This window comes from Cornus florida, unplaced genomic scaffold (assembly GCF_030987335.1).
Source record: "Cornus florida cultivar Cherokee Brave unplaced genomic scaffold, ASM3098733v1 CherokeeBrave_3.0.0_Hap2_Chr06, whole genome shotgun sequence".
In the NCBI taxonomy this organism is placed as follows: Eukaryota; Viridiplantae; Streptophyta; class Magnoliopsida; order Cornales; family Cornaceae; genus Cornus; species Cornus florida.
In genome coordinates, this window is record NW_026775576.1 from 21,522,751 (window position 1) to 21,529,391 (window position 6,641).

The window sequence follows — 6,641 nt, forward strand, 5'->3', positions numbered from 1 at the left end:
GGCAATAAGTATGACATCTAGCAATGTAAAGCTCATAACATCCAATACTGATATCAAAAATCCAAAAATCCATATACAGAGTATAAGTGCAAGATCAAATATCGATAAATCATATCAGTGCAATGGAAACAATAATATCCAATAATATTTGAAAATATCCAGGAATATCCAAAAACAAATATCCAAAGATAAATATCCAAAACCCAGTGCAAGTATCAAGATAATGCAAAAATATCTCAGCAGTAAAAGTCAAATAGTAGATAATGAAGAGGAGAGAAAATGGTGGAATCAGACTGTAAGATCAGGAATAAGCAGGTCTGCAATATGTTGTAGTATGGTAGACATCTCGGTGTTGTGGCGAGTGAGCGAAATGGTAAGGTCTGTCCTCAAAGCTCCAAGCTCATGTCTCACCTCAGCTACCTCAGCTCTCAGTGCATCAGATTTTCGAACTAAGTCATCGTGTCTCCCCATCAAATTGTCATATCTCCTCACCAGGTCATCATGCCTCCTCATGACATCCTCGTGACACCCAGTCATATCATCTCTGAAAGATATGAAATCTGTATGAAGTTGAGCTACTTTTGATCTGTAGCTAGAATCAGTGCTGGTATGTGCTGTCAGCTCGGTAGAAGGGGCATGTGAAACGCCAGTCTGCTGAGATGCAGTCGGTACATCTGATTGGGAGGTAGATCTGGAAGTAGTGATGCGACATCTTTGTCTGGGAGGAGATCTATCTGTTGTATCATCCTCTGGAGCTTCGCCTGCTGCGGCTGCCTGTGCTGCCTCTCTCTGCTGCTGTGCCTGTAGTCTCTTCATATCTCTGGTTGCCCTGTTTTTGCTGTAGGAGTTGAAGGTCTTATTCCACCTGGTCAAATCATAAGCTCTATTGGATTACTCTGCATCAAGCTTTCGAATCTCCTTGGGGTTAAACTAGTACCCCTGGTTTAAGAGCAGCTGTGTAATCAAATGGCCAAATGGTAAAGGTTAGTTATCTGCTCTAATACTGTACGTGTGATGCAAGTTCTTCCAGAACTTATGCATGAGCTCCCATATAAGCGCAGGAATAGAGATCCAATACCCCTGATCTAAACAGTATAAAGCTTGGAATATCCTCTCTTACCTCTGAGTGCCATGACCTGTAGGGAAAGCATTGAGGTGTATCACGAATTCAAAAAACTAGTACCAGGGATCAATCTTGACCCGGTCTACAAATGTGTGTCCCTTATATGCCACTTGTGGAGATAATGTGGCTACCATGGTCAGCTCAGTGGGAAATGTTGGATGTGTAGGGTACAGAGGCTCCTGAGTATCATTAGCCAGTGGAGAGGTGCGAGGGCATCGACTGGCAATAGCTATGGCCGGAAGAGAAATATCAATCTCCTGGCCATCTATGGTAGTGTGGAGAAGAAGTTGGTCATCCTCATCCATCCGGAGGTGCTGATAGAACAAAGCAACTAATCGAGGGTAGACGACTGTGTCTGCTGGAGTCATGATGGCATCAATGCCCTGCCTCACAAGCTCATCATATGACCATTTGGTATGGTCCAAGGTAGCAAAAAACGCTGTATCAAATCTGTACTCGGTCTCCCGTGTCTTACTGGCGTAAGACTCAGCGGGGACCTTTTTGATAATGGCCTGCTCAGTATCTATGGCAGATGAAGAAGATGGCTCTGTAACTGGAGATGCAGGCTGTGGCACTCTGTGAATTCTTTTCTTGGCAAGAGTCTTTCTTTTACACTGTATCTGTAAAAACACAATTATAAATTAGTGCACATGTGAAGGATAAGGTAAGCTATTGATAAGAAAACACAAAGCATGTCTGAATTAGATAAGAATAAAGGATAGACAAGAAAGATCATACTTGTGCAAGAAATGAATAAGAAAGCTTCAGAGTCATCATTCAACATACCTCAGGTAAACAAAACAGATCAAATACGCAATGATGACATAGAGGGCAGAAAAGTTACATATGGAACAATCTGAGCAAAAGTATGATAAACATGATAAACATAGGCTATAATGTATATAAATGATGCAACGTGCATTCACAAACCTAAAACTCAACCAGATGCTGCAATGATATGACAAGTAGACTTTAGGATGACATCGTATCAATTCCTAGTAAGAATGTCTACAAGTGCATCAATGAAGATCAAAACAGAGCAACAGGATAACATGGAGTATATATGTATGGCAAATCTCAACCTAGGACTCAAGAAACAAGCATGTCATGCAATAAAGACTAAGTGAAATGCATGGTTGCAAAACACAACAATCCAAGGCATGTTATGACAAGCAAGTTCAAGAAAGAATCCTGGACATGGTATGCAACTAGATGGCATGTATCTGAATGATGCACAAATAACAACAACTCCAAACAAAGAGATATCTTGTACATCAATGCAACAATATCCTATTATCACTCATGGCTCGTGACCTCCTCTAATGCTTAAATGAAGCAAAGAATGGTTAAAAACCGAAAATACAAGAAGCTTACCATCTGGAAGTCAAAATCTGGACCGAAAAGAACCTCAGTCATCAAGTATAAATCACAAGTGTAAGATATCAAGACAATGGCATGTAAACAAATAAATGGCGATATCAAGCAAACACAATCCTAATTTGGTTCAAATTGCATTTCAAAATCTCAAGTAAGTTCAAGAATTAATATTAAGGCCAAAGAACAGAGACAACATCGAAATCATGCATTTGAAATTCCAAGAATCCATAAAACACCCCCATACTTAGTCAGAAATCAATTCCAAGAAGATAGGCTCAAGGGATGCATAAAAAAATGTTTAAAACTATCAATGTGAGACAAGTGTGTGCAAAATGGTGTATATACAAGCAACAAGTTGTAATTATTCCAAAGTGCACCCAATTATTCAAAAGAAATCACATTTGACAAGTTTCAGAGTTATTAAGCACCAGAAGATCAAAATCATGATAAGGAGAGTCAAAAGATATCAAACTGTGCCCTAGCATGGCAATAATCAAGAATAGTATCATAAACAAGTTTAAAGGCACTAAGAACATGCAAATGGATGGAAATTAATCAAATGGAACAAGCTTCAACTCAGTCAAGGGCATTTTGGTCAACTTTGGAATTTCTCAACACTTTTGGGGCAAAATGGGAATTTTTGGAAAGTTTGGAGTCAAGACATTCAATTGCATTGTAGAATAGCTTCATGACAAGAATCATGCAATGAATGAACAATAATAGAAGGAATTATGTAACTCAACTTCACATTTTTCAAACAAAGTTCAAATTTTATTTATTTATTTATTTTTTTAATCATTTGAAAACCAACAAGTGTGATCACAAAGCGTTTTAACAATGAAAGTTCATTTTACCAAAATCATGCACTCAACCTAATCAAAACTTTTCAAAGAAGTCCATTTGAAATATTTAATGCATTGAAGACAAGACTTATCATTTTCAATTCAAAAGCACAAAATCAAATCAAGTCATGCTTGCAATCAATTTAGGCAACTTAAAACACATCCATACATTTCACATTCAAGCAAATGAGAAAAAGGTGGAACTATGCTCACAACAATTCAAACTTCGCAATGCCATTTCAAAATAAACATTAATATCTCAACTTTGAAAACAAGTTAAAAATTTATTTCTTTTCAATCCAAAACCTCTAAAAATTCTCTTCAAATTTCATCTCAAAGTCTAAGAATCAAACTACATGCCTTTTTGGATTTTAAAATCAAAGTTTAAAAAAAAAATTCAAAAATCCGGCATGGTTTCCCCTTAAAAATGGACGTCCAAAATTTTTTCAACGCAACAATTTCAATCAGTAAATCAATTTCATCATGTAAATCAATCTCATTCAAGCAATTTCAACAATCAAGAAGGACACCTCCCACAACAATTCATAAATCCACTTCAATTTTGCCTATTCTCCTTTTGTCAACTACAATCACTACAATCCATCATTCCTTTATAGTTGTTCCGATCAATATTCAATCAACATCAAAGTTTAATTCAAGCCAAATGTTCCCAATAATTTTTTTAAACAATTTTATTTTTATTTTATTTTTATTTTTTTTGTTTTTGTTTTTGCCTCTTTTCAATTTTTATTTGGTTTTCGAATCTTTATATAAACAAGAATATATACACAAAATGACAATTAAAAAAGAAAACTAAGTAACATGAAAATGGAACTAAAAATTAAAATTAAAATAAACAAAAGCATAATAAAATAAAATAAAATGAAAATAAAAATAAAATCGGAACATACCCGACTCAAAGAAGTGAAGAGGGGAGTGAAATGAAGAGATTGGGGTGAAAATGAGAATTTTCCAACTTCGCCAATGTCAGAGAAGATGACCGGAGGTTCGCCGGAATCTGCAGAAGCTCGCCGGAGCTTGTTTCGGTGTCTCCTTGGCCTAAATCGGCCGGAGACGATGGGTATGATGGAAAATAGAGAGGAATGGAGAAAGAGATGCCGGGATTTGGCCTTGGGCCAAAAATCTTCGCCGCCGATTTCAATGGAGGAAACGGCGGTGAGCTCGGCCTTTTGGGTTTTGCTCATTGAGAATGGAAAGAAGGGAGGTGGAGATGGTTATGTGAAGGTGTGAGAGATTAAGAGATGGACGAGAATGAGAGAAAGAGAATCGGGGAGACTAGGGTGTGGGTGAGAGAGGGAGAAGATGAATAGGAAGGAAGAAAGAAAAATAAAAGAAAAGAAAAAGAAAGAAGAAAGAAGAAAAATAAAAAGAAAAGGAAAAATAAAATTAAAATTGGGGAGCTGAACAGCCAAAGGGATTTATAAAAAATTGAAATGACGCATTTTCGATCGATCGAAGGACTTCAATCTATTAAACCCTTAACTTCGATTGATCCAAGATGGATTTCAATCGGTTGAGATTGCCTTTGATCGATCGAAATGGAAATTGAAAGGTCCTCAACCCAGGTGATTCGATCAATCAAAGTGAGACTTCGATCAATCGAACTGGAGTTTGATCGATCGAAACCTCACTGGCAGTACTCAAAATGCAGAAAATGGCTCTCAAACCAGATTTTTCAATGCAACTCTTTTCTAGACGACGCAGAAGCATATAAAAACAGAAACGAGGGAGGAATATGGTTGTCAAACCCTATGAAATGCACTAGTCTTTAATGTTTCTAGTAAGACGTTGGGCTCTTTTAGCCCGGATCAAAAATCTTGTTATGCATCCCCTCCTTGACGGGATGAATGACATTTTGAATCCCACCCAACAAATTGTTCCCTAAAGAACTTGTTAGATTTGATTCAAAAGAGATTGATGGTCTTTTGTCAATGCAACACTTGGGCTTCCATGCCCTTTCAACCTTTGTTTTTGAAACAACATCTTTTGAAATCAATTTTGAAGATAGACCTTTAGAAAATTCATTGCCAAGCAGAGACTCATGTTTTTCAATTTTATTTTCAATGCATTTTTCAACAACACAGACTTCTTCATGCTTGTCCATGGAATTGGGGGTTGGATTGAATATGTTCAACTTTACCTTCAAATGCCCAAATGAAGTTTTCATTATCCCCGTCCTACAATTTATGTTGCCATTAGCGGTTGCCAAGAATGGACGGTCAAGGATAATGGGAATTTGACTCTTGGGATTTGGGACCGGTTCCGTGTCAATGACAACGAAATCAACTGAGAAAAAAAACTTATCAATTTTAATCAAGACATCCTTAATAATACCCCGGGGCTTTTTGATGGATCGGTCGGCAAGTTGCAAAACTACCGACGTCGATTTTAAATCTCCTAAGCCCAATTGAACATACACCGAGTAAGGAAGAAGGTTAACATTTGCTCTTAAATCAAGAAGAGCCCGGTTGATGACATGATCACCAATGATGCAAGAAGTAGTACGTGAACAGGATCCTTAAATTTTGGGAGAGTGTTATGTTGCAAAATGGAGCTTACTTGCTCGGTCAAAATAACTTTCTTTGGTGCTTGGCTCTTGTTCTTCCTTTTTTGGGAGCAAAGATCTTTTAAGAATTTGGCATAAGCCGAAATTTGTCTAATTGCATCCAAGATGGGAGGATTAATCTTCATTTGCCTAAACACTTCAATTATTTCATTGACCTTTGTCTTTTGCTTTTCAAGAGAATTGGATCCTTTTAAGGCATCCGAAAATGGAGCTTTTGGCTCAAAATCTTTTTCAAAAATCTTTGGGGAATCACCCTTAATATAAGAATTTTTCAAATCATCTTTCAAAACTTTCTCAACAAAATGATCATGCACATGCAATAAAGGAGGAATAGAATGTGAAACGGGACGGGTGTCAACTTTTGGTTGCACCGGTTCACTCTCTTCATTTTGGACACCAACTTAATTGTCAACAATTTTTCCACTTCTTAAGGTTGTCACCGCATTAACATGTTCAATTGTGTGACCTTCCGATGAGGAATTGGTCTCCACAAAAAATTGTTGCTTTGGTGGATTTAAAGGCATTTTCCTTTTTTCCCTAGCATTTTTGGTATTTGATATTTGCCCAACTTGGGTTTCTAGCTTAGCAATGGATTGGGAATGAGAATGGAGGAATTGAGTGTTTGCCTTTAAAGTACCCAAAGCGGTCAACACTTTTTTCTCAAAAGCAGGACTCCTAGAATTTCCCTGAGAATAAGATGATTGATTAGGAA